Raw genomic sequence first — 10855 nt, 5'->3', positions numbered from 1 at the left:
GCTGCCAAGGAGTTTATGTTTTCTGTCCTGTGTGTTTGTTTGTCTGTTTGTTTCAACAAAAAAAGGTAAAATTCATATAGAAATAGATACATAATAAACTTTCAGCATATTGTAATTCAAGTGTTCTGACAGAGAAATAGGCATTATAGTAACAGAATATTGATTCACATTTGATCAGCGCTGCCTAGTTTGACCGTTTGATCGGAGTTTGTGAGTGATTGACAGCTGCTCAGAGACGGCAGGCTCCAGCTCGGCTCTGATTGGTTGTTAGTTCTCCGGTCTGTGAAATCTTGCAGATGCCATTAGGAGCACCGGATGACACAGAGGCACATGATTTTTTTTTCTTTCAGATGACCTGTCTCATGCACTACTGTCAGGATATAGTGACGGTTTAATAAAAATAACTTTTTTAATCATATTTGCTCCATTTCTACCCACTGCAGCTTTAATGGTCATAGTGACTGACTTTTGAATTGCGTTGGTGTATTGTCCCTGGCTAAAGCTCTCCATGACCACACTCACACTACCAGCTGAGGCCCTGGGGCAGGGAGTGACAATAATAGCGGAATACTTTTGGGGGGGCTGCACAGCTAACCTGACTTCTCCTCTAACCCTGCCCATCCCGCTCCATGGGACATTAAAATATCAAAGGTAGACTTCTCCCAAAACTGACAGTTTTTATAAAATTAAAATAAAAAAATAAAATATGAATCATATTTGCTCCAATTCTACCTACTGTTGCTTAAAGACAATTTTTTTTTTATGTATTACAAGTTTTCTGAAATGTTAAGTTTAAATATGTGTAAATGTAGCATTATGTAATGCTAATTTTGGTGAATTTAGGAGAAATCTACAAACATAAACACAAAGTGTAGTAAAATAAACACCTAAATGTGTATTATGGATGTTTTCTTTCCACTAGTCTGAAAGAAAATAAGATAAGATATTCCTTTATTAGTCCCGCAGTGGTGAAATGTGCAGTGTGCAGCAGCAAAGGGGATAGTGCAAAAAACAAGATGATTCAGCTAACACAGTAAAAAAGAGCTAAACAAAGTATAACAAAATATGAACCATTTAAATAGAAGGAAGTATAAAAATAGGAGCAGTATATACAGTATTGACAATAAACAGACTATTAACCGAATTGCACAAGTGGAAAATGATATTGCAGACATGTTATGAAAGCAAAATAGCCCAAAATTGACCAGTGAAATATCTGAATTAAAAAATAAAATAAAATCATATTTAGAATAGAATAAAATAGAATAGAAATCTTTATTGTCATTGTACATGGTACAACGAAATTTGGAAGGCTTCTCCAGCTCAGTGCAGTTAAAAATAGCTCCACTTCTACCTACTGCTGCTTGAAGACAATTTATTTTTTGTATTACAAGTTTTCTGAAATGTTAAGTTTAAATATGTGTAAATGTGGCATTATGTAATGGTAATAATAATTTTGTTCTCAGGTATTGTCTTATTTATTGTAGTATTTATCTAGTGTACTATTTATAGATTTTAAGGGCTGAGAGAGAGCCAGGGTAAAACGCATTTCATTGCATTTCACTGTACACTGTACTTTTAAATGCATATGACAAATAAACTTGAAACTAATTTTGGTGAATTTAGGAGAAATCTACAAACGTAAATACAAAGTGTAGTAAAATAAACACCTAAATGTGTATTTTGGATGTTTTCTTTCCACTAGTCTGAAAGCAAAATAGCCCCAAATCTCAAAATCTCAGTGGAATATGTGAATCCTTCTTCCACCACTGTCTGAGAGGGACTTTGCTCTGTATTGATGACTGTAACTGATAACTACAGCTGGATCGATGCTGCTACAAGTGTGCTTCAGGTGCTTGTGGAGCTGTAATGTCTGAGCTGTCCCTGAAGGCGTCGTTTCCCGGGATGTAGTTGTCCCTCCTCCTCCTCCTGGTTGTCCCTCCTGTCTCTCTGCTCTCTGCTGCCCGCTGCCCAGGCCTGTCTGCTGGCTGCTGGCTGCTGGCTGCTGGCTGCCGGGCTCGGAGTCGGGATGATGACGCCACCTCTCGTCGCTCCGCCCCGGAGCAGCCAACTCGCTCTCTTGCGTTCATTTCATTCCTCGTCTCATTCCGAGCATTCTTCGCATCTCTTCTTGTCAGTCACCTACTACACCTTTCTTCCTGGCTGGCCCAGAAAACACCAGAATAACTTGACATAGTATTAAAAAAATAACAACAACAACCCCGAAACAACATCCCATTTTACTACAAACAAACAAGGGACATTTCTTATATGAGATATCAATAACGAGGTAAGTTTCCATGGTTAGTTGCTAGGCATCCAAACTGGTTCTAGACTTCGTGAGCTTGTTAGTTGACGTTGTTTTGGGAAATATTGAACAAATTCTATTACAAATGTCGTTTTATTTACTTACTATTTCTCTCCCATCGTGTGTTTCCGTGCTAGATGGTCGCTGGGTGCTTCACTTTGAACACTCAGCCTGTGTGGCTTTGACATAGCGGCGAAAATCTTTGACATTTTTCACATTTTTTGTATCCTACGCCCTCTCTGCTCTATAAAGAGCCTCAGAGAGGCCGTGTTGTCCGGTGTCAGATCCTCCACTGAAGTCCCAGCGGGGGGTTTCAGGATGAACTAAACAACAAATACAACCGCACGAATATCTAATGTTTTGGACAAGATGACGGCTGATAAACGCTGCTGCTGCTGCTGGTGTTTTCTCTCCGTAGTTTGGCTCAGACGAGGAGTTGTTTCACCGGAGGAGCATTATATCGGACCACCTCGAAGAAGAAGAAGAAGAAGAAGAAGAGAGACTTGTTGCTTCAACACGTTTTCACGGGCTTTTCCCCCTTTTTTTAAATCGCCATCGAAGTTTTGTGTAAGTACATTATTCTAATGCTTGTTTGTCTCTAGCAGTGTGTGTTTGTGCTCCATTACTGTCAACAGCTTAACCTCTTTTATTGTTTAAAGCTCCTCTTGTGTGTTCCTCCCTTATAGGAACTTATGTCCACAAAACTAGTAGGAAAACAATTAAGTGAGTTAATTGCATTTTTTTTTTACAAGTTTTTGCATACTTTGGTGGTTTTAAATAGGGTAATATTAATGCCCCCTTTTAAGCTTATTGTTGAGGATGAAAATGAGCTTAAATGTATGGTAATGCAGCTTTTATTAGTTTTTTTTTCCTTCATTGTTTTCCTTTTGCTTCCTCTACTTTGGGAAATGCCTGCTCAGCTAAAACTCCCCTCCAGCTATATATGCCAGCTGTGTGTGTCACAAAGTTTTTACTCCTTACAATGATTTCATCCCTGTGACTTTTAGTGGGAACATATGCAAAGAGGAAGGATGAGAACAAGGCCAAGAGTTTTCATTAGCAACAGTATTTTTTTTTATTTTTTATTTAACCTTTATTTAACCAGGTTAGTCCCATTGTTGAGATTAAGAACCTCTTTTCCAAGGGGAGACCTGGTCAAGACGGTCAGCAGCAAGAACATGAAGTTGCAGACACACAGACACAAATAGAGATAAAATACAATTCACACTAAACACTAAAAGAACTAAAATTTGCATTAAAAGAGAAACTATCAGGTAAAGTTGGCTTAAAAAAGTGGGTGTATACCCTGTTTGCACCAAACACTGAAGGATCTCCTCTTTGTGCCAGACTTTGGTTGGTCTCAACTTGTTTTTTTACCCCCCTGGCACTGGTACTGGATATGTGCTGCTTCAAATGGTCAGATTTGGTTTGAACAAACAGGCCAGTCAGGTCATCAGGACTCAGTTTACACAGCTCAGATATGTGATTCAGTCAAGGTGTATTTATACTTCATTAATTAAGCCGAGAATTATGAAATAACCTCATTCATTCTCTCGTGAGCTCTCCAGTTGTGCTTTTTCAACATCTCAGTCTATCGCTGTCTATTTAGTCACACTGATTCTGACTTCTCATGGCTTCAGTTGTGTTTCATGAAATCGCCTCTCTAAAAAAAATAAGATTGTGAAAGTTACTGTTTTGTATCATTGTAAACTTGGCAAAAGATGTGGCACATGGGGGGGAAAAAGACATGCACAAGCTTGAACAAAATCCACTTTCAGTCCCTACTACTACTACTACTACTACTACTACTACTACAAGTTTTTGGCGGCAGCTCCTACAGCCTCCCACCTTGTTTTGTTTCTTAATGTGAAAGCAGCTGGTTATGGCGAGTGCACAAGTTCTCTGCTTTTTATAATGTAACTGCTGTTAATCATTTTATGTAACTCATGAGACAAAAAGATGAAACATTTTTTATTTAATTAACGTGAAAGGGCTTGTTATCATTTCCAGGAAGCAGTCTGAATGCGGTCAGGCGTAACCCCAGACATGTCACAGTGTAAATCTGCTTGCTCGGAAGAAAAAAAAAAAAATACGGGGTAGAAATAGATGCTTTGTTTTCAGCTTATGCAACCAGTGGACCTGTTGGACGGAAGCCTGCATAACATTTGTGCAAGAATCGGATGTTGTCTTTGTTTGACTGAAAGAGACTTTACCTCCGAAACTAGGAGTTACTAAACTCCCTCTGCTTTTTGATGGAACAGTAGCGACCCCGGGGGTGTGGGGGCCACGGTAACCCTCATACAACCTCTCTTGAGTCGCATATGCATATAGTATGGGAGGTTTCTTTGTGGTGTTTTTAAATGTAAGTAGGCTTGTTCTTAGTAAATAATCTCTAGAAACATATTCTACATTCATACTGTATGTAGAATCTGGAGGCAACGAGACAAGATTTTGGTACCGGAAGCGTTCTGGTGTCCGTTTTGTAGTCCGAGTAGTATTGACCAATCACGTTCGAGCAGGCTTTGGTTGAATGTAGGTAAACAGTCCGTGTGGAGAGCAAAACTGGAGGAACGAATTGGCCGAAATGATTTAGCTTTTTATTTGTTTTAAATTAGCTTGTAAACCGGCTACTTGTGAAACAATCCGGTCGTACACATCGTCTGTCGACTCCAACTCCAGTCTCGCATCTCAAGTTACTAATCGGACTGTAAACAATAAGCAGCGCACGGAAAAGGAAGTCTTGGCCCGGATATCCGATGACTAAACCGGAACACCAGAATTATAGCCCCTTGCCCCCAGAGGCTTATCCGTCGTGGGCCGATGGGTGCAGAGATTGCCCAGTAAATGTTTATTTTCCTTACAATCAATGTATTCCTTCAAATAAAATAAAGCTGTATATTTGTCTTATTAAGGAGCAAGCCTATTTGAAGAACAATGAATTGCTTAACACATGTAGATACAGATACATAACACTTAAAACAGGTTGTTATGGAACTCAAAATGTTAACTGTACCGGTATTGGTCTATGCACATCGGATATTTAGTAACATTAACTGTAAAATAAGAAACCAAAGTATATCAGTGATGCGATTCCTTAAAGGTGCTAAATTGGACATCCAGAGCATTAATAATAATATAGCCGCAAACAACTATTTGCTCTGTAAAGATATAGAGGAGTGATGTCTACCTAAGCAAAAATGTGTCTTGTAATCCGAGCTTCTTGTTGCTTTGTTGACGTAGCGGGGCTGGCTGCGCATGCTTTTAGTGCATGTTAGTGCATGTGAGCGTGCCCCACTGGCTAGCTCACAGCTGCCGCTCTGCACTGCTCTCATACGGCGGTTACAGCTGTTAACCACTGTTATCTCTGTCAGTATTTTTGCCGTATTTAGCACTGTTAGCACCGTTAGCTGCAAGCCGAGCCGAGCCGTTGACGCAAAAGAAATGCTCCCAATCTCGTATTTAGCACCTTTAACTTTCACATTGACATAGTTTTCAACTAGCCTATATACAACAGCATAATAGAATTCATGAAATTTAGTTTGACCTTTGGTTTCGGTGTGTAACCCCAAGATTTTCCGTGGCCCCATCTGGCCACCCCTATACGAAAAATGTCTGGGGGCACCACTGAGCATAACACAGTGCACAGATATGTTCACTGCTATGATGAGCCTGTGTCTTTTCTGTATATTAGGAGCAGTCTAAACTTTAAAATACTTAGGAATTAGGCATGAGCAAAAAATGACACTTAACTTGTGATAATGTCATTGTATTATTATGTACACAGGTGAAATATAAGCAGATGCTGATTGTGGATATATTGGCGACGTTTAACTTTAATACATTGTTTGTTCGGGTTTTTCTGCCTTGTTGAGTTCTGAGGACAAAACCACAGAGAGTCTAGTCTATCGGTTGTGAAGTGTGGACAGAATAATGTGCTTTTGTGAGGCAAAGAATGGACTGTGTCCCTTCTCGGAGTGAGAGTGAGACTCTTCTTTTCTTCGGTTGTCCATACTGTTTGTTTGAGAGTTTCAGAAAACCATATTTTGGCCAAACATTTTGTCTTTGCTGTTTTATGCTTTACGAGGAAACATGGCACGTATCAATTCTTGCTTTTGTTTGTCATGTGAGCCCGGCATCATACACGTACGCACATCACGTCTCTTTACCTAATGCATTCTCATTCCATGTTTGTGCAATGACATATCATTTTGTGCAGTCTTTGAATACAGTAATGACAGAATATGACAGTGTTTACTTATGACACTTAGAGATATACTTAGCATAGTGTAAGGATGAAGCCTGAAGCCTATGTCCGTTTGGAACATATATCCATCGCTGGACTGACAAAAAAACGCTGATACTCTCAGCGATGCTAAAATCTCAGAATGACATCAAAGAAAGAATCCTGAACTGTGCCTTTAAAATTATTTTAGAATAACCACAAATGGTTCCTGACTGTTTTTAATTATAGCACATGAAGAGATACAGTCTGTGAGTGAGAGTTTGACTGCTGGAGAGAAGCACCTGTGTAGTCCGTGCTGCATGCAACAGGTGCTTTACAGCAGTCATGTATTTATTTTCTCAGGATGGCATCTCGTTTAAAAAATAGCATTTGCCTCCTCTAGTATTAGTTTAAGATAGATTATTTTTGGACTGGAGTTCTGATGCATCAATTATTTTCCTTTTCGATTAATCTGTCGATTATTTTTTTCTATTAAAAAAATAGTTGTTTGGTCTATAAAATGTCAGAAAATGGTGAAAAATGTAGATCAGTGTTTCCCAAAGTCCAAGATGACGTCCTCAAATGTCTTGTTTTGTCCACAACTCAAAGATATTCAGTTTACTGTCATAGAGGAGTAAAGAAACCAGAAAATATTCTTAAGAAATTACTCAAAACGATTAATCAATTATTAAAATAGTTGGCGATTCATTTAATAGTTGACAACTAATTGATAAATCGTTGCAGCTCTAAAATAAAGGCTTCACCTGACTGAAAATAGAAATGTACGTGCAACTAGGCATGTTTTCTATTTGTAGTAAGGGGCTTGTGAAATTCCTCTTGGGAATGTGAACACATTATGCATCCCACATTTTAATTGAAATGATAATACACAATATTATTAGGCTATTTTTTTTTGTTGTGAAAATTCCTGGCTAGAAAAAGATCTGTGATAATTGAATCTGGACACAGAGTCATTAATTGTGTAATTAGATGTGATGTGTGGCAGAATCACATCAAAACATCAGTGTTGTCCGCGGTCAAAGCATGCTTTACAAAGAGGACACTCCTGCAGGCTTCCAGGCTGTGTGTGCCCTGAGGTAAACCCTGGTCTAGAAAGGGAATTTTAGAGTATGTGCTGCTGCTCAGCAGTTTGAGCAGGGCCCACTGAGGCCAGCGGAGAGTGCCACCAAAAAGGAAAAGCTGGCTCAAAGCCACTGACGTCATCTAAGTAAATCTGCTTCAGTACTGCAGCCATAAAATGACTGCCAGCTACCGAATGCACTTTGGCCCTGTCAACCACCTTAGTAAGTGCAACACAGGTTTTTTTTTCCTCCTTGTGCATACTTATGGAAGACTGTGTTTAAGTCTACTCCCATTTTGCTTTAGTAGTAGCGGACTTTGCCTTTTCATTCAAAAGAAAAAAGTCATGTTTGAGCCTTTCTAGTTTCACATAAAGCACCAAATGATTGAGCTTCTCTGACCCTTTGAAGGCTCACCACTTTAATATTACAGACTCGTAATTTTTACCATATGGCCGTCTCCTTCATTTTTGGAAAGAGGCATTTGGACAGCGTAATGTCTTAACCACTCATAATTGATGTATAGTTCCTCAGAAGTTATTAAGTCGCTGGGACGTGTATTTTTCTACCTATTCCTATTTGGTATAAAAAGACAAATAAATGAGCTGCCTCATGATCACACACAGATGAAAAGCAATATGTTCTCCATGACTCATTAGATGAGTCAGTTTCTGAAACCACTATAAACATTTTGAGTTCTTAACCACAATGAAAGCAGGAAATCTCGGCTTCAACAACTTCCTCTCTCAGTGCTGGCCATAGTAGCGTTAGTGGTGTTCAGCTTTCCACGAGTGAAAGGAAACCCATGGAACAAAGGCACACAGTCACTTCATTTACTGAAACTGTGTAGCTATAATTTGTGGCTTGTATTCAAATGTGGGTTATTCAGTCTCTCTGGCACCGTATTCCCCAGTCGTTGCTTGTAATAAATTTCCACAAGACCTTTCATCAATGGCCGCTGTATTGTTATCATGGCTGACGCAGATCAGGCAGGCTCTCTCTGTGCCCTGAAGGTGCCCTGGATTCAGTGGTGGCACAGATAGACTGGAGGGTAAGCTCCCAACATTAATATGCAGGCTGTGCCCAGTAAATTAGTTTGGAATCCGAGCCGGGACACAGCAATGGGGAACTGTATTGTCCAAACTTTTTTGTCTGTTTAATAGACCCAAATAGTAGACATTTTCAACGAGGAGTCTCGTTGATTTATAATTACACCATCAACAAAGGTTAGCTGTGCTGTCAACAAACAATACATCTTTCATTATCCCAATTTACAGTGTATTTTATCAGATTGGAAGATAATTTGCCGATATTCTATGTTCAAAATTCTTTGTATGTCAACAAAAAGCATGAAGAGAACGTAACCGTGCTTCAGTCTCTCTGTGGCACACAATCGTTTGTTCCTGCTAAAGACGTAAAGCTTCAGGTCACAACTATGTATGTTTTCATTTTTTAAAAGGCTAAATAGTTTTCTAAAACTAGGGATGTCACCCTACCAGCAATTTAGTTGTTGATGCCAATACCAGTGAAATGCCAGTATTCTCGATACAAATTCTTACTGAATAGAGCCTGAATGCATCATAATGTAAATCAATGGCACCTCCTGTTAATGGTTAGCTGTTAGCTTTGTGCAGGACTGTGCCGCCGTTAGTCACCTACGATTCCTGCAGTACTGTAGAAAAATGAATACCGTCATGTTTTCAGAATTTTGATTGACTTGGTACATCAACTTGGTTTCATTAGTGTATAATCACCTGAAGCTAAGAATATTTGTGTTTTCGTTAGCTTAGAATGAGCCCTTCATATCTACATCGGGAGCGGGTCCTCTTCACGGAGTCCGTCATGTTGCTCAATCCAAACACTGGCTCTAGCGAGAGCCTATTGCATTTTTACGTTACCTGAAGGCCACGGTAGTTCTCCGACACGCTTGTGAAACTGTGGTAAGGTGAGCCGCAGAGTGCAAAACCGAAGCATCGCCAGCCTCCTATAGTAGTGTTTTATTACGGTAAGGATGGCCTCTGACCAAGGCGAACGGCGTTACCACGGTTTTGCACTCGGCGGTTCACGTTACCGCAATCTTGGAAAGGGAGGAGTGAGCGGAGGGGTACTCAGTTGGTTGCAATCTGCAACCACACCACTAGATATCGCCAAATCCTACACACTGTACCTTTAAGTCAGCAGGATGGTGTATGTGAGATTGACTCCAAATGAGAGTGCCCACGTTTAAAGGAACATGGCACCCAGTGCATCGGCGAGGCTTATTTATGTGTTTTTAATAGTTTTTGTACATAACTAGACTGTATATAAAGATGAATGACGCATCTTTACTTCCTCACACTACAAATATATAAAGCCAAAATAACCCGGATACGGGCGCTGCCATCTTGCGCTGCTGATGTCATTTGGGGCCAAAGTATGCACAGTGAGTTAAAGTCAAAGTTACATCTCCTCTCAATGTTTTCACTCGGAGCAGCTGTCAATCACAGCTGTCAATCATGATGTCACGCCCCCTTTTTATAGCATCAAATAACTAATTAAAACCAAACTTATCTTCGCTCTACCTTTTAAAATTGAGCCCGCTACAACCTAAAAATCGCATGCTGTGTCAATGTGTTAAAGGAATTAGTGGCGTTAAAACAAATTTACGTTAATGCGTTATTATCGCGTTAACTTTGACAGTCCTAGTGTAAATATATTCTCAGTCATCCCCAAAACTAAGTAACATTATACATAATCGGTAAAGATTTTGTCATTTTCTCCTGGCTGCACAGCACCTCTTATTAGGAGGCTGTTTTACGACGGATCAGTCTAGTGTGATATGCAGGAGTTGAGAAGAGAAAAAAAGAGAGGAGAGGAAAAGATGGATGCGAAGAGACAGGAAAGAAGTATATATGGGGATAAATGATCGCTAGAGAAGAAGAAAAGAGATGAAAGTCGGTGTGAATTGGCAGAGCTAAATGCAAATGGTGGCCTTCATGCTCATCACTGTGATTTGTTTTTTCATGCCCCTTCGCACGCGTCCTGAATGAGCCAGCGGCCAGCTCTCGGCCTCCTCTGCTCTCATAACTGTCAGGAGATCCTTTATCTGACGGACCTTTATTTACAGCTTTAATTTCCTGAGCTTTATGTGTTCCGCTCGCACTCCACACCGCGGTGACATGGGCGCACGCTGTCTGGAATGCACTGCAAATTTTTGATAGGCAAATGTCTTCTGAGCTTTCATTACATTTCATGTTTGAATGGTCA

General features: G+C 39.9%; 1 protein-coding gene and 1 long non-coding RNA gene across 8 annotated transcripts in view; one reads left to right on the top strand and one right to left on the bottom strand.

Moving 5' to 3' along the window:
• Nucleotides 1–1722: 1722 nt before the first annotated feature.
• LOC119476000 lies at nt 1723–2744 on the bottom strand. The gene is made up of 2 exons (XR_005203931.1): nt 2414–2744; nt 1723–2163 (listed from the first exon to the last, which is right to left on the bottom strand). It is a non-coding gene; the product is annotated as an uncharacterized LOC119476000 (long non-coding RNA).
• A 3-nt stretch (nt 2745–2747) lies between these two features.
• The window catches only part of tead1b (TEA domain family member 1b), a 57711-nt gene continuing 49603 nt past the window's right edge, over nt 2748–10855 (top strand). For all 7 annotated transcript variants that reach the window (XM_037749154.1, XM_037749148.1, XM_037749134.1 and 4 more), the window contains exon 1: nt 2748–2875. The gene's annotated coding sequence lies outside the window, so the exon portion shown is untranslated. The remainder of the gene's footprint in view (nt 2876–10855) is intronic.

The sequence above is a fragment of the Sebastes umbrosus genome, chromosome 2 (assembly GCF_015220745.1).
Source record: "Sebastes umbrosus isolate fSebUmb1 chromosome 2, fSebUmb1.pri, whole genome shotgun sequence".
Taxonomy (NCBI): Eukaryota; Metazoa; Chordata; class Actinopteri; order Perciformes; family Sebastidae; genus Sebastes; species Sebastes umbrosus.
The sequence above is the reverse complement of the archived record's forward strand: the minus strand, read 5'-3'. Positions and strand labels throughout refer to the sequence as shown.